This window comes from Tamandua tetradactyla, chromosome 8, assembly GCF_023851605.1.
Source record: "Tamandua tetradactyla isolate mTamTet1 chromosome 8, mTamTet1.pri, whole genome shotgun sequence".
Lineage (NCBI taxonomy): Eukaryota > Metazoa > Chordata > Mammalia > Pilosa > Myrmecophagidae > Tamandua > Tamandua tetradactyla.
The window spans coordinates 20,060,035-20,086,233 of NC_135334.1; the positions used below are offsets into that span (position 1 = coordinate 20,060,035).

General features: G+C 48.2%; 1 protein-coding gene and 1 pseudogene across 1 annotated transcript in view; one reads left to right on the forward strand and one right to left on the reverse strand.

Annotated features, from left to right (window-relative positions):
* GRIK4 (glutamate ionotropic receptor kainate type subunit 4) overlaps positions 1-22,596 on the reverse strand; it is a 437,909-nt gene extending 415,313 nt beyond the window's left edge. Inside the window, exons 1-2 of the mRNA XM_077112649.1 lie at positions 22,246-22,596; positions 10,197-10,339 (exon numbers count right to left, since the gene is read on the reverse strand). The gene's annotated coding sequence lies outside the window, so the exon portion shown is untranslated. The remainder of the gene's footprint in view (positions 1-10,196; positions 10,340-22,245) is intronic.
* Positions 22,597-22,900: 304 nt separating this feature from the next.
* Positions 22,901-24,342, forward strand: LOC143644102 (enhancer of rudimentary homolog pseudogene; annotated as a pseudogene).
* The last annotated feature ends 1,857 nt before the right edge of the window (positions 24,343-26,199 follow it).

Sequence of the window (26,199 nt, forward strand, 5' to 3'; positions counted from 1 at the left end):
CTCCAAAATTAGCCCTAGGGAGCCCAGGACCTCATTCCACAGCTCCTAGGGGGCCAAGCTTGGAGCGGAATTGCCACCACCTCACCTAAGGGGCCTCAGGTGTCGTCCTGGGTGGCCACTCCTGGACTTCTGTAGAAGGCCTAGTTTCGGGCATTTGAGCGCCCCCCAGCTGATTATAAACCCAGTTTCTCTGTCTCCCTTTGCTTGGCCCTAAAAGGCTCTGGTCAGTGGGCCCACTGTCTGGGAAGGTGTCGGGAAGCTTAAACAAGGCAGCACAATGTGAGCCCTTTAGGTACCACTGGGAGGCCTCATTAAGGACCTCAGAAGCCTGGGGAAAACCAAACACTCACAGAGCAAGAAAAAGAGCTGGAGGCAAGAGACTGGTGCATGAACATATAACATCTTCAGAAGGTGAAAACTTTTGCTTATTTTCTATCTGCAACTAAAATGTCCCCTGAACCCATCTTCCTCCCTCTATCAAGTATATACATTTAATTGTTATTTGCATATAACCTACTCATTTGTTAATTTCCCACCATTTATGTTGTGTCCAAAGGGCTCCACACCAGTATGAACTGAACCAAAAACACCTTTGGGGCATTTAAGGTACTTCATATGGAGAAAACGGGCTAACATTTATACAGCGCCTACTATGATACAGATATTTCATGGAGTGTTGTCTCATTTAATCTCACGTCAGCCCTATAAGAGAAATATTTTTCCATTTTACGCATAAGAAAACTGAGACTCAGAGAGGTTAAGTAACTTACTCAAAGTCACACAGCTAGTGAGTATCAAACGGATTCTGTTTCAGGCCCATCTGACTCTGACTTCAGGCACCACTGCTTTAGACTGCTTGGTCCAACTGACAGCGGGCAATGCCTTCTTTGATGATTATCACCAGTAAAAGAGCAGAAAGAAGCCTCTTGGCAAGCAAATCTGGGGCCAAGGAAGACCCCACTGGCTTCAGACATTCTTGCACCTCATTGTTGGCCTAAGGCTGGCTGGTATTTCAGGGGCCGTCTTTCATGATGAATGGGCTCAGGGCAGACACGAGATGTAATATGTCTTGATTTGGTGAAGCGCCTGATGGTTCGTCTGATGAAATTTTACTTGCAAAATTAATTCGGATTGTCATGGCTGGGTGCTCCTGTCATCTAGACAGCAGGGAGGCTGGGAGACTATAAACAAGTGGTCAAGAGAAGACATTGGATGGGCAGGAGCAGGAGGGCAGGAGCAGGAGTGCAGCACCAGAGGCAGACACAGTCTGAGGGGAGGCTCCCACGGCTGGTGGCTCTGCTCTCCTTCCCTGGAAGGGGCAGAACCAGCACCTGCAGCAAGAAGACAGCAGGTAGATGGAAGGGAGGCCATGCAGAACGGGAGACACTTGGCAGAGAGGCAAGCTCTATCTAGATAGTGCTGGCAAATGGCAGGGGGAAGGGAGGGGTACAAAAGTTTCCTTCCAGTCACCGAGTCAGTCCTGTGCGGTCATAACATATGGCCCACAACCTCACAGACAGAACCACACTAGAAGGACAGTCAGCCCTGGGTCCCCCAAATGCTGCCACCAAGCAGGCTCCAAGAAGAAGCTGCCTGTCCCTAGTGTCACAGTAATTTAGGCCCCAGCCAGGCCGACTTTGCAGCAGGAGTCTGAGGTCAGTGGGTTCTGTGGGCGGGAGGCGGCGGGGATGGGGTCAGCTCACACCAGGATAGGGAGGCCCTCCGGGAGGCAGGGACCTCAGGAGGGAGGTCCCTTCTCCAAGACTAATGAGGAGAAATCAGAGGCCCTGTGAGCAGAGTTGAGCTGAACTGGCACGGGGGGGCAGGAACGTGACTGCCATTCACAATTAACAAAGAAGCAGAGAGGAGATGAATTACTGTAATTATAAGCAGATGGAGCAAAAAGTGTTTCTCTGTGTGTATCTTGTGTATATGCAAGAGGTGAAAGGAGGGTGAGAGTCTCTTGCTCCTAAAGCAAAAGGTAAGGGTTAAGCCAATTCCAAATGTAAACGTTATCAGTAAATTGAAGAAAGTAAACAGGGACCTATGGGCTTAGAGAAGTTAGGTGGGCTGAACAGGAAAAATCAGGCAGGATCCAAGAGAAATCAAGCATGCCCAAGAAACCTTGAATCTCCCTCTTTATGGTGTTGGCAGGAAATAGGAGAGTTTACTGGTGGGTTGGGGGTAACAGGTGCTATTGCCTGGATGCATTTTGCGTTAACCTTGCAAAATGACTTGATCTGACTTATATTTTGGAGGCTTTACTGTGGCTGTAATATGAAGAGTAGAATGTGGGGAGTGGGGCAGGGAAAGTGGAAGCTGAGAGATGAAGAGAGGATGAGGTTCTGATTAGCATGGCAGCTAGCAATAGAGGAAAAGTAGTGATATTTGGGGTATATTTTGAGGGCAGAACAAATAAGATTGCTATATATGAGATGTGAGAGAAAGAAAGGCATCAAGAATGAATGAATGAGTGTCCCACCCGTAATGGACTATTATGTGGACCCAGATGCAATGACATTTCCTTCTCCCCGGCAGACCCGTATTCCCCACCTAACTTCTCTTCCATTTAAACCTAGACCTATCCTTGTCCCTTCCAACTATGTGATAATTTACTTTAATCCAAGTTAACAGCCCTTTGTGAGCCAGCCTGGAAACCTAACCACCACCTGAGGATATATTTCTACAAGAAGAACTGGTTTCAAGTAGCTGACAGCCCATTTATAAATAAACCGTTAGAAATATGACCTGTACCCAGGTGGGAAGTGCCGATGTAAACTGTGTCATGGGTACCTCGTCAAATCCAAGGCAAAGTGGTTTCTGTTGTTCCCTAGGCAAATGGCAGCCCCATCGCCCTGATTCTCAGTGGGCAGGGGCCTGGATAACAATGGCTGGCCAGAAGAAACCCCAAGGCCTCTCCTAGTGATGGAGTGGTTGGGGACGGAAGGACTTTCTGCACGCACAGCTTTCCTGCGACGTCTGCAGGAGTGCTGGCAAGAGAGCAGACACCTCTCACTGCCCCTCCTCCCATGTCACCACCTATATGCTCCATGCTTCTCAATTCTACTTGCCAAATGTGAAACTGCCCAGAAGTAGGTGAGTAGGAAGAGGCAGGCGGACCAGGAAAGAGAAGCAGCCCGCTGTGTGCGACTGGCAGCAGCCCCGGTCCCCAGTGCATTTTCCTGAGGGAAGATGAAAAAGTCTTAGCGTGTTGGCTCGCCACATGGAACGCAGCAGACGTGGGTAGAAAGCTTTCTTAGTAACGTCGATGCAAATCAGACTTGGAGAAACAAGTCGGACCTATGGCTGCTGTATCAGCTCCAGAGATGCTTTTCCACTTCTCATCTGGCCCTCGTTGCCCTGCGGAGGCTTTTGGTTCACCACTCAATGCTAAGTGCTCCCAGACCTAAGGAATCAACAGGAAGCTGCCGGCCGGGCTTTGTGTTAGGAATCCCAGCCAGCGAAAACCACGGGGCTTTTTCAGGCTTAGTGTCTTCATTTGCGGGAATCAAGCTCAAGAACGAGTGGCAAAGAATGAGTTGCTAGCTCAGTAGCTCCTGTATTCGTACCCCAGCTTGCAAGGGCAGGCCATTTGTGGGGCAGGGTGTGGTCTGAGGTTGCATAAAGCCTTCTCAAGTTTCTCTCCCTTCAAAAGCAACCAGCTCCTTCCTGTGGACTCCCATGGACCGCTCTTCCAGGATGCAGGATGCTAGCGTTGCATGCATGCTATTCTCACTATCAGTCCCCTGAGCTGAGCATATAGTTCCCATTTGAAAAGGAGGGGATCAGAAGCATAGAGTCACAAGAAACAAAAAAGGAAAAGGAAGCCAGGCCCTCCGCTGTTGTCTTTATGTCATAGTCCAATCTTGGGACTTGGGAAAGTACCTTGAAGAAGAAAAAAAATTAACTAAGTGGAGGCAGGAATTTCACCCTCACCATGAAGGTGAAGGACTGCAAAGTTAAGAGATAGTTTTTGTTCAACAACAACTATGTGAGACATGACCACAACCTGAACCTAAAAGAGACAGTAGAATTGGCATGCTGTGAAATTCTAGAAAAGCTTTCGTGACTAAGGATAATGACTCGCTACTGCCAACTAACCAGGGCTGTTATAGGGCGTAAACTGACTCTGCCAATGACACCTGAACTCAGAAACTCAAGCAATCTACAAATATTTTTGTCAGTCTCATTTGGTCAAAACTCTAGTTTTTCAAATGTCACGTATTCATTCACCTTTCCTTCATTCCTATAGCCTTATATAGGTACCTATTGTATAGGAATTCCGGATATTCTGTATGTGTATGTGTGTGTGTTTGTGAGAGAGAGAGAGAAACTTTCGGTGTTATCCATATACATAAGGGTCCCCATTCCCAGGCCCATCTGCATCTACTTCAAAGTGGTTTCTCTCTTTTAAAGCCAGACCTTGAGACAATGGCCTGGACCTGGCCTAATCCTCTCCCAGGCCCTTCCTCCAACCTGCTGGTGTTGGGAGTACACAATCCACTTCAGAGTGAGAAATCTCCAGGCACAAGTGACATACAGGCAGGCAATTTACAGTCACTCAGCTTATTCAGAGTTCAGCAGTACCATGAGCCTTACTTCCAACCAGTTCCCTGACCCCTTTTAACTTGTCCCTCCCCACCCCGCCCACAGTCTCAGAGGGTTCCCTTGCTCACAGCTTGATGCTTGGTTCCAAATATAACCCCAAGTTCAGGTCATAACTTCTTTTCCCTATAGCCTCTTGGAAAATGAACTGATTTCTCATTTCTTCGGGCCCAGGTCAAGTTCAGTTTCTAACACTTTTAACCCCTTCTGATCCCTTTCACTGTTTCCACTTCCTCCCTTCCCTGCTTCGTTCCACCCACCCTGTCCCCCTCCTCTGAAGAGGCTCCCACCGAAGCCACCCATGGCACCAAATGATCAGGGCCAGCCTCAGGAGGCAGGGACACTGTTGGCCACCCCCAGTTCCTCTGCCTGGTGTCCATGATGCCAGCTCTCCTGGATTTCCTCCTCCTCTGGTTCTCCTGAGTTCATGGATTCCTCTGCTCAACCCTTACATGGTGGATCTCAGGGTCTGGTCACGAGCTCTATTTTCTACCACACAACACCCCCTCCCTGGGCAATCTCACTGAAACCCTATTAGCTCAGGACACCAAGTCTTTACATTCAGCTTCTTTTCTCTGTAGGAAGTAGCCATAATGATAGCCCCTTGCAAAGAACCTCCTTTTTCCCTTACCCCAATCTTCCTCCTTTTACTCACCTGGCAGAATCCCAAGCCCAACTGCCCATCCCCCCACGCCTGCACCTCAGCAACCAAATATTTATGGAGAAAACCACAAACCTAGGCTGACTGTTTGCACTTTCAGTTTATAACCACAAGCCTCGAACGGACACTCAGCGCCCTGCAATCCTCCCACACTGCTCTCTGACTGCTGGGCTCCAGCTTTCCCCTTCCCCATCACTCTTAGCCCGCAGTTCATTGAGAAAACAAGTAAACAGGAACTCCCTTAACTTTCCACCACCAATCTACAAACCAAATTCTTTCTGTTCTCACATTCTCAGTATTCCCTCCGTTTATGGTGGGAGAAGTGTTGTGCCTCCTTCAGAGGCCAAACCACGTGTTCTCAGAATCCCAACGACGCTCTTTCTCAAAGCCTTCGTTCTGGAAGTCAGCCCCTATCTCTCCTCTACTATCAATTTATTCCCCCTACACTAGACCATTCCCATCACTAGACGCACCTGCTCTGCAATCTCCCATCTTTAAAAATAAATCACCCTCACTTGACCCTACTATATTCCTCTCCAGCCAATGCCCCATCTGTCTGCTTCTGTTCACAGCAAACCTCAAGGAACTTTCTGGGTCATTCCCCTAATTCCTCTCCTCCTGTTCACTCATCAGCCACACCAGATTGGCTTCTTACCAAGGTCGCCAATGACCACACGTTGCCAAATCCTGTAGACACGTCTGTATTCTTCCTGTCGGCACCACTGGATACAGTTGACCGCCCCCTCCTCTCCATGCTGCCATGACACCACACTTCCCTGGCTCACCCCCAATCCTCTCTGGCCCATTTTTTCTCCATCTCCAATGCTGCCCTCTCCACCCCACTTGACTTTAATATAAGCTTACCCAGGACTCTGTCCTTAGCCCTCTTCTCTATCTACATTTTCTCCCTTCGTCCTTTTGCTTTCCTGCCCATCACTGATGACTCCCAAATGACGTCTCCAGCCCTGACCTTCTACCTGCCCAAAAGACTTATATATCTGTCTGCTGGCTGATACCTCCACTTGGTTGTTTAACCAGCATCTCAAATTTAGCCTGCTCCAAAGAGAACCCCAGCCTATCCACAGCCAATTCTTGTTCCTATCCCAGCATCACTCAACAGCCTCCTCTGACTCTCCCTCCAAGAAAGCACAACAAAGCACAACAAAGCTCTGCTGGCATCTGTCTATTCTATTACTACTACCGGAGCAGGCTAAGCCACTTCATCTCACACTGGAACCATCACAACAGCCTCCTGAGGGGGCTCTCGGTTTCCATTCTTACTCTCTCGACAGTCCAGACCCCACATGGCAGCCAGAGAGTGATCATTTTAAAATGTAAGTCAGATCATGTTATTCCTCTGCTCAAAACCTTTTATGGCTTTTCATCTCACTTAAAACAAAATCCACTGCAAGAGGCAAAAAAACGCAACTCAAATTGGCTTCAATGATAAAAATTAATTTATTGATAATACAATAGCTAAAGCTGTTGCAGACCTCACCTCTTTGCCCCCAAATAATCAGGGGAGCCTTTTCCTTAATGCCACAAGGGGCCAGAGAGGCCAGCAGCAGCCCTGGCTGTTCAGTTGTGACTTCTTGTCCCTGGAGGCTCTCTCCACTTAGAGATTCTTCTGGTCTTCCCTCATTTCAGCTGCAACGCTGCACCTCAGCTCCACCAGCCGCTTGGCCTCTCTCTTGTCCCAAGGTTTTTGCTGTAATTTGAGCAGCCTGTGGCTGCACATAACCTTTTCTCCTTGCCCACCAAGGGACCTGATGAAAGGACAAGGCAGGCTCTGGAGTAGGAACGTCCACTCTGCCTCCTCCATCCTCTCTCCACCCCCATGCTGGAAAAGGAAAGAGGCCTCTAAACCCATGCTGCTACAGCTCCCCACAGAGGTAGCACCCCTACTTTGTTACAGTTTGTGTCCATACACACCTGCCATCTAATAGCACGCCATGAGGTCATGTTTCTTCCAAGAAGAAACAGCCAAGAAACAGAGCATCTTCCAGCCTTCTCGGTCCTTAGCTGGCTGCTATGCATATGAGGGGCCCAGAAACTGCTCTGGCCACACTAAGCCATAGACACCATCGCCTCTGCCCTTCAGACAGGCATTTTACAGTTTTAGATTCTCATGAGAAATATGTGCCCCGAGCAGAAGAGCTCTCCTGTGCAAGAGAATTTTCTCCCCTGCAAATTTTGTCCCCTCTGCTGCATGATTTTGGGTAAATCCCTCAGCCGCTCAGGGCTTTGGAGTCCTATCTGTAAAATGAAGGGGCTAGGAAAGTGATCTTCAGGGTCTCCCTGGGCTCTAACATGCAGTGATTCTCAGGTCTAGCACATGACTCTGGAGCTGTGTATCCACGCCAAATGCCTGACCCCCAGGAAAACAGTGACACAACACAAGGAAATTTTGACTCCAGTGTTTCTATCCAGGAGGCACGTCTCTCCCCATGCTGTCACTGGAGTCTTTCCCAAAACATCAATAGGCCCCTGTTGGTCTCTCTCTTAAAACTCACTGCTCAGGTGACAAAGTCCAAATCCTCCAGGAAGGCAACCAATGGCCTCATCTCCCCCCACTCCTCCTGCAGGCCTGATGGCCAGGCAAGCAAGAACCCCCACCCTTCTGTGGCCACCCAGCTATTTCTGTGCCTGGGGTGCCCCTGTCTCTTGGCCACCACATGCCCATAATAATCAAGGCTCTGCTCGAATGGCCCTGGTGTGTCCTTTCCCACCCCCATCCCCTAATCAGGCTGAAAGCCCACCCCCCCAACCCCAATTTGGATATCCACACCCCTACCACAGCAGCATATACAGCTCTGTGTGCATTTTCACATGTCTGTGAGTTCCTGGGTGCCAGGCAGTACAGGAAACAGCAAGGGCTTGGAGTGAGTGGAGCAGGGCTGGGTCATGATTCCGGCTGGGCTACCTACCAGCCCCCAGTACCAGGCAAAAGCTCACATACAGCCTAAGCCGAATGCTTGTGCATGGGTTCCCCGGGGTCCTCCAGAGTCAGGACCCCCACAGCCCGTGTGCTACGCAGTCCCCCACCCACCCAACAGTAGCCCTTGGGGAGTCACGCTGACATAGGACCAGGCAGCCCTGCTGACCTTGGCAGGCACCCAGCAACAAGGACCGAGCTAATTCCCCTTGCACCCAGCACATTTATCCCACTAATGAGAAGCTTCCTAAAGCTCTAACAAGGCTCTCTCCACGAGCAGGTTTCTGTAACAGATTCTTATAAAAAACAAATTCAGCACATTAGTTGATCCACAAGGAGGGGCCCAAATTTCCCAAATGCCAGGCAGTTGCCGTCTTTTAATTAAAAAATAATAATGATGAGCTCATGTAATTTCTGGTCTTTCCCTAAGAACGATTTTCTGATTTCCCATGTATGATGTTTCAGTGGAAAAACTGTGTTTAAGTCAGGACAAAACAAAACAAAAAACAATTCTGAACGGCTGGAAACAAGGAGAAAGTCTTCCCTGCTTGGCCACACCTGGTTCTACCCTCTCCCAACACCTTCCTCCACTTACCTGATTGTTGCCCTGAAAAGGCTTATGAGACTCTGTCACATCTCTAACCAGACTCTGCTGGAGCCAGGAGCAGGGCTCTCTTGCCCACTCCAGGTCACCCTATTACTCATTCATCTCTCTGTCCCCGCACCCAGACAGCCACCTGTTTAGGGCACTGTGAGCCAGATGCTAGACATTCAAAGATGCCTGAAGCAAGGCCTCTGAATTCCAGGAGCTCATAGTCTCTGCCCATGATAAGGGCATGTCTAGCGTATTCTGAGGACAAAAGGGAGGGTGACTGTTCCTAGGAAAGACTTCAAGGCAAGGCTTTACGGAGTAGATGGCCACGGAACTGGCTCCTGAGGATGTGTGGAGGAGAGAGAAAGGGAAGGGGGTTTCAAGTAGATGGAACAGCACATGCAAAGGGCTGAGGGATGCAAGACACAAGCATTAGAGAAAATAGGAAAGCATTTGGTGCTGCAGAGCCCAAGAGACAGGGGACCTGGGGAGGCACGCAGTACTCTGCAGGCAAGAGGCTAACGCTGGGCAGTCTTCCCATGCTGACTCCCCTCTCTTAGCTGCCCTCTCCCAGAGCCTGGGGAGATTAGGAATCAAAGGCACCCTTGGTTCCTCTAGCAAGCATAAGAATCATTGGTTCTGTGTGTCAATTTCCCCATAATATGCCTAATAACAACAGAGTCTGGGGGCTGGGAGATGGAGGATGGTCTGCAGCTCAGAAAACGGAGGGACACACTAAAGAATTCAAGGTTGACAGTAGAACTGAGCCTGAGGCACCCCCCACCTACCCAAGCACTGTGCATGCTGACGAGTCCCATCCTTCACCATCCAGGCTCTATGACCACACTCTCTCTCTGGGCCAGGGCCCAGCACCACCCAAGGGGCTGGCCTCAGGCACAGACTGCATCCCCTACTTAGGGCGTGGGCCTCTTGCAAGAAGGAATCAGGCCGTCAGAATGGCAGGTATGCAAGCTAGAACCCCCCAGCCTAGCAGGCAGAGCCCCTTGGAGAGAAACTCCCAACTGCTACTCTGGACAAGATGGGGTTTTAGCCCATGATTCTTGAGATGCTGTCCTGAGAACCGCACCCAGGACCCTAAGCGAGACGGAAGGCGCAAACCCATGTTAACTGAGGATGGACCAGTGAGACGGAAATGCAAAGCCAGGGCTGGACAGGGTGGCTTCTAGTGAGAGCTCCTGCCTGCTTCCACACCCTGCTCCCCTGTAGGGAAAGTCACCCTATGGGACGCCCATTAGAAACAGAGAACTGCTATGTATCAGCATCAACACCTGGACAGCCAAGGCAGACTAAGGACTTTTAGGCTTTGGCCACAGGAAGGCCAGGGGGAGAAGTCGAGGGGACCCCGGCCATGCTGTGGGGAACCAGCACAGAACAGAGCCTACCTTTCAAACCACACCCTTCGATGAGGAGGGGAGGAGACTGTGTTCCATCCTTTGCTTGTCTCTGCATGCACGGAGCACCGACTCGATGAAATTCTCATTACAGAGCATGGTTCTCCATAACTGTCTCTCTGTCTTCATAAAGCCTGAATTAAAGAACCTCTAGGTGTAGTTATCTAAACATTCCTGAAACCAGGGGGTCCCTACCTGACAATTATCATCAAGATTTCTGGAGTCCAGAGTAGGTAAAACCCAGGAAGCAGCTTCAACTGCTCACTTCGGAAATTCATTGTTACTACTGTTTCATACAAGGGAAAGGTAATTAAGAGTCTAGGCCCTGGAGTCAAGTCAGGTGTATAAAATCTCATCATCTCCTGGCTTTGTGACCTTTATAGAGCCACTCGACCTCTCTGAGCCTCACTTTCCTCGTATATAAAAAGGGTTCATAATGATAGCACTTAGAAAAGTATTCACCACACAGCACTCACTCAACACGTCAGGTTTTCATTATTAACATTATTATACTTGGCCCGATTCAGACAATCAGCCCTTACATCTTTTTCACGTAAGTTTTAAACTCTCATCAATGAGCATATATCATTTTGCCCAAGAAAAAATGATCTTGGGGGAAATAACCCTCAATTGAATTAACTTCCTACAGCTTCAGCCAAAAGAACTGAATTTAAAGGCAGTGGATGAGGTGGTTTTGAGTTAGTAGTGCTCTATTTCTGCTAGGACAATATGAGGTCTTGTGCTAAGAGGCACACACAAAAGTGCCCTTGTTCCCTCTTTAGCAAAGTCTCCATCAGGCCCTGCTCACGCCTTCTCAGACCTGCTCACGCCTTCTCAGACCTGTTCACACCTTCTCAGACCTGTTCACACCTTGCAGACTCGGCAACAAGTTCCCCCAGCATGGCCACGGTGAGCAGGGAATGCCTAGGTCTCATGAGTGGCTCACTGGAACCCAGTTCTGACCCCTGCCACTGACTAGCTGGAGTGAGGGTGGGGAGGCCTTCTTTGCCTCAGTTTTCCCATTCACCAATCAGAGAAAATAGCAGCCCTCCACCCAACACCCAGGGCTGTTGCTATAAGGACTAAATAAGATGCTTCAGTTGCTGTCCCTGGAGACCCAGGTTGGGCTCAACAAAGCTTGGTTCCTCTTTCCTCTAGTTCTTCAGTTTCCTCTTTATAGTCCCTTTGTGAAAAGGGTCAAATATGGCTTCCACAATGACATCCCTCAATCTCTGTGTCCAGCCACCACTGTCTCTCCACTGGACCAGTGCTCCAATCACTCCCAGGACATCTCCCTTCCTTATCTCCCTGGTATCTCAAACTGAGCCTGTTCCAAACCCAATGGGGTGGGGGAAGGGGGGTGTAAAATGGGGGAGGGGCAACTTCCTATAACACTGCTGCAATTTTTCTAATTTCTAAGTTTAAAATAGAGTATTTCTTTTGATACCCACATGTTGTTGCTCTTTTTACTGAAACGGCTTATTCCGGTCAATGCAACAAATATTTATGAAGGCATACCCAAAAGGCTTATTCAGAAATGAATAAGACAGCCCGAGCCCTCAAGAAATACCTGGGTATTTCTGGGTAAAAGAGACACACCAATAAATAATTTGGAAATACGGTGTGATCAGTGTTCCATTAAACCTGTAGGAGATAGGAGCTGACACAAAAGAGGATCTCAGCTCTGCCCATTGGGGATGAGTCAGCAAAGGGCTGAACTGGGTCTTGAAGGATGAATAGGAGCTTAGCAGGAAGGCAAGGAGGAAAGGACAGAGAGGGCAGCCCAGGTAAAGACCAAGAAATTTGAACTAGCACAGCATGTTTAGGCTGGACCGTGTGTTGGCAGATGGCGAGTGGTAAAAATTATCCTGGAGAGGTGGGTTGGTGCAGGTAGAGAAGAGCCTCAGAGAGCAGACAAATAAATGTTTTTTTTTTTCTCTTTTGAGGTCATAGCCCTCTTCGGGAGCTTGATGGAAATATAAGTACCCCCCCAAATGCATACAGTCGCAATATTGCATACAATGCAAGAGGCTTCAAACCCCTGTGCTGTATCTATGGATTCCTCGGGGGGTTCTGAGCCCAGGTTGAAAGCCCTGGGTGTCCATAGCTGGCTGCAGTTCTCAGGACTAAACCTGGTAATCTGACCCCATCCCTTTGCTGGAGCACACCAGAGGCTCAGACCCTGCACTTTGCAGTTTGGGTTATGAACCTCTCACAGCATCATAGCACACGCTATCTCACATTAAAGCTTCCCTACTCTCATGGCCACTTGCTCAGATCTGTAAGACCTTTTGTGATCTCTCCCCAGGGGCCTGGAAGAGTCTTCTGCAAACCTGGAGCTTATTCCGTGAGTGCCTTTCTGATCATTTACAGAGCTGGTCAGTAAAGCCCAGGCTCAGCCGGGCGCCAGGACTCCACACCCACCCCTCTCCGCCCCTCACTCTTCACTGCCTGTCACCAAGCAGCCTCTGTACCTGTGAGAAACTCTTGGAGCCCCAGCCCCACAGCAACTCAATTATCTTTAAATTGCCTTTGGTGGGTAACCTTGAAAAGGCCTTTGAAGGCCAAGGAGATTAGCATTACTGGAGCCCCTTTATCTGCCTGCCCATTTACCCCTTAAGGAGCTCCTTTAAACCATTCCGCACACACACCCCTTTGCACAAACCTGCAGTCTGGCCCCCAACGGAAGCGTTCTGCTTTCACATTTAGTGACCCCGTTCATCTAGGAGATGCTGACATGGTTTTAAATATTAAATCATTTTAAATACGTTGGTAATGATAATAACTTTGCTGATGGCAGCTCAAAATAAGCTCCAGATCAAATAAGATTTGTTGAACCTAAAATATTTCTAATTAACTCCCTGGCCAGCTTTCCTCACAGCCAGTGGCCACAAGGGCAGCTATGCATCCTGGAAGGAGCACTGGACTTGGAGTCCACCTGCAAAGGGAGTGCAAATGATACTTATTCTCATTGTGCTATCTCATTATTATCTCACTGTGCAAATAAGATCATGTTTGCCAAAGTGTTTTCCTTTTGTAATCTATTCAGTGAATACAAATGTAAGAGCTCGTTATCCCTGGCTCACCCTCGGGGGTCTGCTTCTTACCCAGGTGCTCTTTACGACAGAAGGGACACAAGTTGACTAAAACATCCAGGATTGTCCCGTAGGCCCCAGAAGCCACCCCAGTATCAGGGTTGCAACCTCCTGTAGGGGGGTGGCACCTCTGAAGGGTGCCTTCCCCTAAGCAGAGTGTCCCATGTGTTACTTCCCAGACCCTAGGAAACTGACCCCAGCTAGACCTACCAGTTACTCTGGAAGTGGCTCTGGCCTTGAGGATACCCAAGAGGTTTGGGGACAGGTGGTCAGCGACCTTTTCCTTACCAGGCACAGAACTTCCCAACCTGAAGAGTGAGGAGTGGAGACATCTATAACTTGACCCCTAGCCTGGTGAGGACCGTGGGCCTTCTCTGAGACCTCCCTGGGTTAAGACCCCTCTCCCATCCTCAGATACAGTCAGAGGCCTGAGCCCCGGATGTGGCATCTGCAGAAATGTGTCGTATTGACTTGGCAATGGAGAAATCCAACCTTGACTTCCTCCCTCTCTGGGGCAAGACAAGTGGTTGGCCAGGAGGGTTGCCAGTTTAAAGACCTCAGACAAGTGTCAAACTTCAGCACTTGCCCCGTCTCTGCATTCAGGCAGAGAAGGAACTTGCGGCATGCGGCAGTCTGCCCAGCCAGCCCTAAGCGGCAAGGAAGCCAACAACAATGGCTAATGTAATAGACACAATTTCATTACTAATGTGAAAATTGATTCTAACTCATGGAGAAAGAAAAGGAAAATCTGCCTGGAATATTAAGTTCCAAGGATCTGGATTGGTCACATGCACTTGTGCTGGAAGAGCAGGACTTTGGCAGCATCGACCTCCTGGGGAGGGAATCACACATTTGTCAGGTGGACAGGGGCTGGGGTGAGGGGTGAGGGGTGCCTGGCTATTTCTAACTTCCCTGAATCAGCACCTGCCCATAACTGACTACTCTAGTCCACTCTCTTCACCAGGAGGAGACGCCATCTCCAGGCTTGCTCCCCACTGTCCTCTTGTCAAAGGGATGTGTGCAAAGTGCCTGAGGATGCAGACCCTCCGGGAGACAGATGACCTCAGGAGGGATGCGTGGGTCATTTTGGACACCCCAACATGGTATCCAACCTTCCTCATCTCTCAAGAATGACTTCTGCCTCATCAGAGCTCTGTAATACATGTGAGTCTGTGGCTGTGACATCAAAACATATTTTTGTTTATTGAAGTTAAATAATTAAATCGAGGTGTTTATTTAAACATAGGCCTTGGCCATACATCATGAACTTGTCACATGGTTCTCCTTGATGTAAAATATAGACATACATCCTTGCAACCCAGCCCTGGGCCTGCCTCTCCCCAAAGAAAATCCATTCAAAGATTTTTTTTTTAAAGAACAAGTGAGTATGTGTTCCAACCTATACACAGAAGAACATATATTTATCCTATAGCATTTATTCTGTAGCATATTCACTCATTCATTATTAAGCACCTCCTCTATGCCTGGTGGCCCAGGCTACCAACAGGGGCAGGCAGCTCCCCAGCATGGGGAGGTGGCTGCAAAGGCGCATCCATATTGCACACTCGGAAGTGCTCTAACAGAGGCAGGACTAAGTGGCTGGAGACCAAGGAAGAGAAACAGTTAATCCTGCCTCGGGGTCTGGGGAACGCTTCAAGGAGGCCTTTGGGCTCGTGTCCTCACTGTGCTCCCAGGTAGGTGACCCCAGGTAGCACAGAGGTGGCCCTGGTAGTGAATTTCAGGGATTTTGCCTATACACACTCATCTGCCTTTTCTTCATGCCCAATAAAAAGCAGTGAGACATCCCTAATAAGGCTGATGATTGCTGATTTTTAAGCTTCCCACATGACTAGGCCTCAAGAGGCATTAGGCATCTCCAGCTCTGAACTACCCCTCTAACCACAAACCAGATGTCCTCCTCCTGTCAACTCTCTTCTTCCCAAAGAACATGAGGAGCCAGGTAAGGAGAAGATGGTGGGACTGTGGATGAGAAAAGGAAGGGTCATGCATGTCCACAGGCTGGGGGCAAAATGTAAAGACAGTGACACAAGTAAGTTAGGCTCTCCTTCATTCCCCTGCAGCCTTACAAGTATCTGCACTGGCCACCCTGAGTCCCCTTCCCTTCGGGGAAGCCCCCACCTCCCTTCAGCAGCACCTTCCACGCAATGTTCTCAGATCCCTTGCCATCTTGCCTGCCCTTGTCTGGACAACCTGCACTTTTTATACTAAGGTGTCTCAGTGAGGCACTTGGGCCCTGGGCAGAGAGCCCTCTGTGCATGCTCTAGTCAGGGTAACACGGGGGGCACGTGCCTCTCAGCAAGCAGGGGGCCTCTTTCGAAGCTGCAGCCGGCCCACACTGGGCCTTGGACTGTGGCCAAGGCAAGCCTCCCATCCTCATTCATGCTACCGGAATTTATATGTGGGACTCTTCATTTGCTCGTGGCTAATTCCATCTTGTGGGTTTTGGCCCATTGTTTCTGCCTATTGATCATTCCAAATGCTGACAATGTCCCTCCCAGCCTGGTATCACGTGTGAATTTGATCACCTGCCCTCTCGGTCTTCATCCAAGCCATGGATAAATACGTCAAAGGCCAAAGGATGATGCCCTGTGACAGTGGAGACCCACGGGCAGGGCTCGGGTAATATTCATCAAATGGGTGAGTAAGTGAATGAATGCACTGGCAGCTGTGGCCTCCCTCCAGTCCACCCTGACCCGTAATCAGTTCTGGATCCAGTTGTTCAATCAAATGAGCGCACCTACCTACACCTCAGGGCAGTTTACAGTTTTTCATCTTATGATTTAAGCTACGCCTAAAGACACCATCCAGACTTGGCTCAATGCATGCTGAAATTAAGACACCCCATAGCTAAGATATTTAGACATGGTTAGCTATTGGGGAAAAAAAAAGAACACAAGGCGCGGCTGGCCTGACATGTTCTTCCTGGACTCCTGCTGGCCCCGGTGATGGCTTCTTTGTCTTCCCAGAGCAACAAAACCATCTGCTTCAGACACACTTCCAAAATGTTGGAGGGAAATGGCATAACATTTACAGCCTTATAATATTTCTAATCTAGCTGCTGCTTCTTTGTGAAAGCATCTGCCTGTCGCCAGACTTCGGCGCATCTCGCCTTTTCCACAATTTCTCCACAGCATGCACAAATGCCCCCAGAATTGCATTTATAACCTTCCACTGCTCCCCTCAGAATGGCTTCACGGTCACCTCTGTTCGTCCTGGTCTCCGGTTCTCTCGCTTGCTTTGGCCCACAGTGGCATAAATGCAGCTTCTGCTGGTCAGGAGGAGCCAGTCGGGCATGCTAATACAGCATTCATGTGCACTCACGCCTACTATTGAAAAATAAAAATTATGCTGCACTGATTAAAGGGAGGTTAGAGCATTGCTTTCATTTCTTCAAGATCGCTCATTACAGGTGAGCAAGGGATGAATATATGCAGTGTGAGAAATGTACATGGATAGCTGTATAAAACATTCAACATTCACTGAATTCCTGCTGTAATAATAAAGGTTAAAGCTTTATATCACATACTACGCTTCAGGTACTAAGTGCTTTATATATTTTAACTCACTTAATCCCCACTCTAGTGCTATGGGGTGGGTACTATTATTATCCCCACTTCACAGCAAACAGATGCTGACATCTTTAAGTGGGATAGCCAGGATTGGAACCCAAGCAGCTCGGCCCTAGAGAGTAGGCTCTCAACTATTGTTGCCTCTTAGGCATGTATATACATAGCAGTAGGACCCAAACCCAGGCTTTCCAATTCCTTTTCTCCAATGCCCCAGCACACACCATTCATCTCTGTATACACACTATTCCCTGAATACTCACACCACTGGCCTCTGTTCATGCTGTTGCCTCTGCCTGGAGTCTCCTTCCTCCTCTTGCCCACTCAGAAAACTCCTTATGCATCCTTCAGAGCCCAATCCAATATCACTTTCTCTGTGAAGCATGTCCCTCAGGATGGTTATTTGGGGCTTTCACTTACCCATTCATTCAACAAATTGAACACCAGGCACTGGTCTACACACTGGGAATACAGCAGTGAACAATCCCTTCCCTCATGGAGCTTACATTCCAATGAGGGGAGACAGACAATAAATGAAACAAATAAGTAAAAGATTTGCATATTAGAAGGTAATAAGTGCTCTGGGGAGGAATAAAGCAGAGAAGGAGGTAGAGAAGGCAACGATGCTATAGGCAGTTTTGCCCCATTGGCTCCTGAACTCAGAGACCTATTCTCAGTTCCCACCAGAAGGTGCCAGCCAAAATGGCAGAGAGGCTTTGTCTTTAACCATTCACTGAACTAAGCCAGGGCATCAGAAAAAATACAAGGCCCCTCAGCTGCCTAACTTCCACCTCTGATGGTGGAGACGGTGAGCCAAGTCCATCCTATTTAATCAGAAAAGCCATATTCTTCTGGTTCAATCTTGTGGGGGCAGATCTATTGTTGGGTGGTACCTTTTGATTACATTGTTTCCTTGGACATAGGACCCACCCATTCAAAATTGGTCTTGATCAGCTTACAGGAGTTCTTTAAGAGAAGAACATTTTGGAGAAAGCTCAGACATGACACTTAGAGATACTGAGATAGTCACTTGAAACCAGAAGCCCAGAGAGGATAGCAGACTTCACCATGTGCCTTCCCATGTGACAGAAGAACCCTGACTCAACTGGCCTTTCTTTAGTGAAGCATCCTCTTGTTGGTGTCTTAATTTGGGCATTTTCATGGCCTTAGACATGGAACTTGTAACTTAATTAATCCCCGTTATAAAAGCCAATCTATTCCTGGTATATGGCATTCTGGCAGCTTTAGCAAACCAGAACACCATTCATTTAAGGAGGTAGGCAGATAAGAAAGGCTACCTGAGGGCCTGGCTGGCACTGACATCATCTACCACCGCTGTATCTAACATTACGCGAGCAAGGTCAATGCAGAGAGCCATGAGGCTAACACGTGACATGTACTACTTCAGCCCATTCCAAGTCTATAAGACATGTGCTATTATGCTTCCCACTTTATAGATGAGGCTCAGAGAGGGCAAGCATCCTGACCAAGGACACTGGAGTTTAAATGACGGAGCTAGGACTCAAACCCACAACTGTCTACAGACAGATTCAACTGTACTGTTTCTCCAAGCCAAGAGTCTTGCTCTCTGGCTCAGCCTAAACATGCCCAAATGCAGAGACAAAAAAAACAGCAAGAGGGATCAGAGGAGGACTCTTAAATCTAAGTCCCTATTCCCTATCCCTGGTATAAGACCAGGCTCCTGGACTAGGCTTTCAGTTCTGCAGCCAGAATGAGCGGGCATGTCTGAGGGGAGAGACTCAAACCCTGTGTCCTGGCGTCACCTGGTCCTTCTCACATGTCTCTCATCACCAGTCTGGTGATGCCAACTCAACACCCCTGATTTCTCTGCAATGTGAGAGTGTTTTGCATCCATTCCCTCTTAGTACAGCCAAGTTACAAAACAGACATATTTATCCAAATGTAGGTTTGACCACCAACAGGACGGTGCTCAGCTATCTCAGCTACTAAAGGGGATAATAGTAGGTGTTTATAGGGTTGTTAGAGGATTAAATTCAATAATAGAGGGAAAGCCCTACAACACTGCCTGAGGCTTAGTGAATGCTCAATTATAATTATTATTATTAGCCCCTAGCCTTGCTCTCAGCCTTCTCTGCCTCCAGGTGGCCCTGTGTCCCAGCCATCCATACTGTTTCTTTTGCCTAAGATGTCCTTGCCCTTTGTTTTGCCAGGCTACCTCCTACCCATCCTTTGAGAGGCAGCTCAAGCACCTCCTCCCCAGCAAAACTTTCCTGCTGTCCAAGTCTGATTTTAATGCTGTCTTCTGTGCCCTCATGGTCCCCCGCGTTAGCCTCTACCCTGCATACCATGCTGCATTGTGATCATTTGTTTACTTCTCTATCTCCACTGCAAAAGGATGAACTCAGAGACTTGTCCTCAGTGCTGAACGCAGCACCTGGAGTAGAGTTGCTACCCAAAAAATAGTCATTGAATGAATGATTAAATGCATATATAAATGAATGAATGAAGCAGCAAAACCAGGGCTGATCCGCTAAATCTCCAGGCACTGCAAATCTCAAAGCATTTAAATGCACCATTCCACCCTTTGGCTTTGTCCTGGGTCTCCAGGTAGTTCAGAAAACTCCAGATATTTCAGTTGAGGAATGAATCAGAGGAATTAACTTGGGAGGGACCAGAGGCTGCAGGGAAGCCAAAGCCACTCCAGAAAACAAAAGATGCTAATTATGAAGCCACTGTAGAAAGGTGAGGGGGGAGGGCAGGGAACAAGTCCACATTAGAGGAAGAAAAATGAAAACAAAACAAGCAAACTCTTTAAGCAGTTGACTAAGACTCAAAAGGGGAAGGACAGATTAAATCAACCCCCTGACAGGCAATCAATGGATATTCAATTAACAGTTACAATATTACTAATTTACACAAAATGTCTAAATAATACCCTTTTCCCCTCCAATAAAATGCTGATTCTACTCTTTACAGCTATTTGGACTGGGCCATTGTGCCTGACATGGCAGGGCCAACCCCAAGCCCTGGGGCAGTCATGTCAGGGGAGCTCAGGGATGGAGAAATGGTCCAGGCTGATGCAGAGGGAAAGGATGCTTGGAGCAGGGAGGCCAGGCTACTTCTGACTGTGGAGGAGGGGTGAAGGATTCAAAGAGCTCAAAATCAGAATCATGCAATCATCCTTGCACCAGCAACCCTGGGATCTGAGCGGCCACAGAGGCCCCAGCTCAGCCTTTGGATGTCTTTCTCCCTGCAATCAATGGCACTTTGAAGGCAAAGTACCAACAACTCCTTTCCAAGGCCGCCCTGACCGGTATATTGAAACCCTTCTTCATGCACAGGGCAGAGGAAGGTCTCCTTTTGGGAGTAAAGGGAAGGGGAAGGGATGACACCAATTCAGCAGGAACACTCCAAGGTCACTGACCCAACCCTTAGGGAGCATCCTTGGCAAAGACCTTGAGAAAGAAAGGAAAGGCAGTGGTAAGTAAATGCTCTTCTTTCTCAACACCCCCAGGGCTCAAACTTTTGGCTGGGTAAAGCCAGCCAGAGGGGTTTCCCGTTTGAGGCAAGAAAAGATGGAGGCCGTGACCCCCTGTGCTGATGTGAAACTGCCATGTACCCCAGAAAGGCCATGTTCTTCTGCTCCAACCTACTGTGGGTGGGACCTTTTGATTAGGTTGCTTGCATGGAGATATGACCCCGCCCATTCAAGGTGAGCCTTAATCCTTTTACTGGAGTCCTCTATGAAAAAATAAAAAGGCAGAAAACATAGTGACAGCTCAGAGTCGACACAGAGGGCAGAGAGATGAAACCAAGACACAGACATTTAGAGATGCTAAGCTAAGAAATGAAACCCAGAGTTTGTCCCAGGAAAGCTAAGTGAGGACTCACAGACACTCAGCAAAAGCCACTGGAATCTGAAGCTAAAAGCAATGAACCAGGAAGCAAGGACCGGCAGATGCCGGCCACATGCCTTCCCAGCTGACAGGTGTTCCAGATGCTGGTAGCCTTTCTTCAAAGTCAAGGCGTCTTTCTCTGGATTCCTTAATTTGGACATTTTCACAGTCCTAGAACTAAATTTGTAACCTAATAAATCCCTTTTGTAAAAGCCAATCCACTTCTGGTATATTGCATTCCAGCAGCTTTAGCAAACCAAAATACCCACTTATTTGAGTGAGTAGTAGAGCTAAGACAGATTCGGAAAAGAACCCAGATGCGGAGGCAGGAGGCCTGAGTTCTGGTTCCAGCTCTCACTGTTCAGCAGTATGAGCTTAGGCAAGTCCTCAAGCTCTCCAGGCCTGGGTTTCTCCATCTGTAACCTGGAGGGACGGACAAAGAGGTCTCTAATGCCCCCTCCCATTCTAATACTACATGAAATGACCCAGGAACCTTAAACTATGTCCATGACAGCAGGCAAAGCATTGGACTAAATGACATTTGGAGGTCACTTCCAACTAACTGATGGGTCTCTTATTCTCTGCTCATCCCAAAAATGCTATCTGGCTCCAATTCCCCTCAACACCCCAGGACCCTGTCTCTGTCTTCCTACATTCCCCAGACATCATGGAGTTTTCTAGGGCATGCCCCTGGGACTTAAGATGTGCCCCTTTCTTAGAACCATCTCAGGTGTCTGAATTTCATTCTCAGTCTTGCTAGGTGTAACCCAGCCTGCTCTGTAACCCAGAAGATAAAGACCTCCACTGAATTATATATTCAGGATCTTGCAGCAAATGGCTTTCCAAATTAAGGATTTTAAACACAGATGACTGAAATAGATATTTGGGAGTTATTAACCCAGCCAGAGCTACCTCTTCAGCCTGGAGATGCTTCTACTGTTGGCAAATGTGCATTTGATAAATTTCAATTTACAGATTAACAGCTTCTTGAACTACATCAGCAGGTGGAGAGTTGACTCCAATAGTAAGTCCCCCCAATACCTATTCTAGTAAGAGACTCATCTTATAAAGTCTGAAATAGCTGAGTCCCTGTCACTCTTCTCCATGAAATATCTTTCTCCTGCATCTTTTCCCCACATACCATCAACAAATTCATTTGCTCACCATTATTTTTTAAACTCAAATTTTATTAGCAATGGAGCATGAGTAATAAATACTAATACACTGTTTGCACTTGAATTAGCCCAGCATGTCCTGGGACCACAGGGCTATTTGTCAAAGCCAGAGTTTCTTCCCAATCTGCACCTTGTGGCCAGGAGACACTTCCAAGGTCATGGGCAATCAGGCACCAAACAGGGGCTGGAAGGGGGCTCAGAGAACACATACCTGGGGCTCCCTTAGGTGCAAGGAAGGAAGGACAGCCATGGTGGAGTGGTAATGCAAACAAAAAGGAGAACAGGATTCCAGCTCTGCTACTTACCAGAAGTGCAACCTGGGACACGTGGACTCCCTGAACAACTCTTCTGTCATCTATACGACGGGGCGATAGCACCCACCTCCAGGGTTATCGAGGAGATTAAATGAGATTCTGGGTATGAAAGCACCTAGCAGCAAACGTGACACATAGCAGAGATAAGGTCTCTCCTTACCAAGAGTGGTAGATATACTGAAATCTCCTCCACCTTGTTCTGTGGAAGGATAAACGACAGGCAGCACCTTCCTGGTCCCCCATCATCCCCAACAGGAGGCCTACACGTCTGAATAGTCAGACTTATTTGCAGGGCATTGTGATGCTGCAGGCAGCGTGCAGACATCAGGAGCTCAGGGCTGAGCAAGACAGAGGTGCTCACTAATGCCCAGGCTGAGCTCCAGACTCCTACTTCGGGGTGTTGTTTCAGGGCTGAGACTCAGGGCAGGCCCAGCTGGGTTCCTGAAGAAGGAACTCTGGATCCTAGCTCTTCTCCTCTGCGCTCAGAGCCCTTGCTTCTTTCAACAAGCATTCAGCAAGATCCTTCCACAGACCAGGCTCTGTGTTGAGGGCTGGGACACAGAAGTGGATGTTACAACCCAATTCTAGGCCTCCCAGAGCTCAGTGCCGGGTAAGAAGAATGAACAGGGAGCAGGCAGCTACAATGCAGTGGGGTGAGTACTCCAAAGGGAAGGAGTGCAGGGGGCTGGAGGAACACACAAGAGGGGGCTCACTTTGGCTGGAAAAGGCTTCCTGGAAGAGGAATGGAAGCAAGAGGAGAGGAGGTGTGGGGTGGGGGTGATCCAAACAGAGTTAAACAGCATGTGCCAAGGTCCTGAGGCAGAGAATCAAGACTACAATGGGGTAGTTCATGTGCAGGAGAGATGTTGGCAGCATCTGCACTAAAGGAGTCTGGTGCAGTGTCTCATACCATTTTGATGGTACAGCCTATCAAGAGGTCAGAAAGACAAAACTTATGCTGACTCTGAATCTGTGAATTAATGCATGGAAGTCATCTGTAAAGTATAGGAAGAACATCTGAAGAAATGAATCCCAACAGTCCCTCTATCACAGATGACATCAGTCAGCTGTTTGGTTTTTATTGATGATCTGGCAGAACTCACTGCCATGCTTACCAAGCATGCCAGCCTTGCAACAGAGACTGGATGAGGGAGAAGATCTACCTACTTCTTTGTCTGCAGGCCCAAAGGCTGGGAAATAGTTGAATTGGAGGCATTAGGGGGTTCGGGTGGACCTGGAATACAGGTGTGTACAGCTGGAAAATGGAAATAATAAAACTAAAAAAGAGAATGCAGGTGTATACAGCTGGAAAATGGAAGTTTAGTACTATAGCAGTCCTGTTTCCATTTTGTACACCTCAGCCAAGATTGGATGCACTTAATGAAATGTGAAGGTCTTGTTCAACCCAAAACCCCCATTGCCCCTCTTTTCTTTTCCTTTTTTAAACATTTTGATGATGATTTAGATGAAAGGTGTTCCTTATCTGTTAATGTTGGTTCCAATCCTTTAAGCTGTTGGCATCTGCTTTACAGCATTCACCTTTCTGCAAGATGAGGTGGAGGGGTGGTGACAAAGTTTAGTTATGACCTCAAGATAACGTCTTAGTGAAGAATAAATAAATGCTCTTTAGTTCTTTGTGCTTTTGTTTTCGTTTTAAGCTACACTACACTAGGGAATTGGAGCCAGCCCTGCAGATGGGAGCCTGCTAAGTGGATGGAGTCCCTAAGAGAGGCTTAGAGGAAAGGTCCTCATAGTCCCACACTGCTGGGGAAACCCCAGTTAAATAGGGGAGATAGGACCAATGAGGTAGAGACAGACTTAAAATACCAACCAACATAGACAACCAGAATACATTCATATTCTTATTCTAGTCACAGTTAGGACACCATTGTTGAGGGCGGATGGAGATGTCAAGAGATGAAGGGGTTAATCAGGGCAGCACATCCTCCAGCAACCTGAATGACACCATCAGGTCCTCTCTTCCCCATCTGATCGGAAACCTTGGACAACAATCAGGCTTTATTTGCTTTGCCAGTTGCATATAAACGTGCACACAATGCCATCTCTCTCTCCCTCTTTCACTACACAAGGCCACACACCAGGGACAGGTTAGTCTGAGTACATGCCATGCTCAGCCAAATAACAAAGGTGACAAATGCACCTACTTGCCATGCTCCCCCTAGCCCCCCACCCGCCCCTGACAGATGCAGGCATGGGTCCCTCTCTTCTCCCAGACAGCAGCAAGGTCTCTAAGAAGATGCAAATCCCCCAGCCCAGGTTCTGGAAAGGCAGTGACAGAATTCAAATATGCAGCAGCAGCTCCCTCCTCCCCTCGACCACTGGGATAAACTGCGACTCTCCCTATCACACCTGGCAGGGATCTGCCACAGAGAGTTTTAATCGGGCGCCACCCCATTTGTGGGAGCCTCCGTCTGGCCACCCTCTCCAAACGACCTGCAAAGGCTGCACCTGTACAGGGCACAGGGCATTTTGTTGCCTTCCAGACAAATACCCTCCTTCCTGGCTCCCACTTTCCACTTACTTTCATTCTGGAGGCATCTCCAGATGGGGACCAGTGCAGAAACTGAGGCTATTTTGCACATTGTAACACAAGCTACAGGACCCAGTATGGTCAGAGTAGGACCCATGCCTGCATCTGTCAGGGGCGGGTGGGGGACTAGGGGGAGCATGGCAAGTAGGTGCCTTTGTCACCTTTGTTATTTGGCTGAGCATGGCTTGTAACTCAGACTAACCTGTCTGACCGTACTGGGTAACACAAGCTACAGGACCCAGTATGGTCAGAGGTAAGAGCCAAACCCCGGTGAGCTAAGGAAGGTGCTCAGTACAACATTTGAGTCTCCGTGTCCTTCAAAACCCTACTCCACCCAGAGGGCTGGTTCTGCAGTCAGACCCGATCTGAGCCCCACCTCTGCCCTGGACTGGCTGTGTGACTTCGGGCAATTTATGTAACCTCTCTGAAGCTCCACTGCACTTATAAAATGGGAGTTGTAAGGATTAAATGAGAACAAGCATGAGAAAATAAGCTCACTGCCTAAAATGTTGAACAAACATTGACTTTTTTTATAAGCATCATTCCAGGTCTCTTCTTGGACATTCTGTCAAGTGACCATACTTTAGCTTTTATAACCTGGCCATTATTAGAACATAAGAAAAAACCTTTTAAATTGAAGTGTAATATATATAAGGAAAAGAGCACCAAAGTGTTCAGCTCATGGTTTTCTCACATAAATGAAGAAACAGAATATTATCAGCACTCTAGAGGCCCCCTTGGGCTTCCTTCCAAGAGGAACTACTATTCCTAAATTTGTCTGCCTGCTTCTGAACTTGATATCAATAAAATCATACTGTATGTCCTCAAGCTAAGAAGTCCTTTCATAGATGTTATCTTATCTGCTTTTTCAGAAGCCTGAGATATTAGGTTTTTTATTATTCCCATTTCACTGCTGAGCAAATGGAGGCTTCAGATAAGTCAATTGACTTCTCCAAGGCTGCATAGTAGAGAGGCAAGGACCTAACCCCAGGCTGGCCAACGCCTCTCCTGTCGCCTTTCACCACACCAGGCCACTTCCTCCACATCCAAACTGGTCTTCCGTCATCACCACTGCAGTTAAGCTTCACTCCTCCCCAAAGTTCTACTTCCTCCAGGAAGCTTCCTTGAATTTCTCAGAGGAGAGACAGTAGCTTATCCTGCCAAGTCTCAGCTTAGCATAGAACACTTGGTCTCCACACACACATCTTGGCCTGTTGGGTGTGTGTTCACTGTCTCCCATGGGTTTGTGCCATGTCCGTCTCTTTTCTACCTGACTTTCAGAGCCACAGCTCCCAGTGGGCAAGACCTGCTTCTCTGGCTCTGCCCAGTATGAATGGAGCTGACCAGAAGCTGGGGTCATTGTTGAATTAGTCCCAGCCAGATGAAGAGTAGTG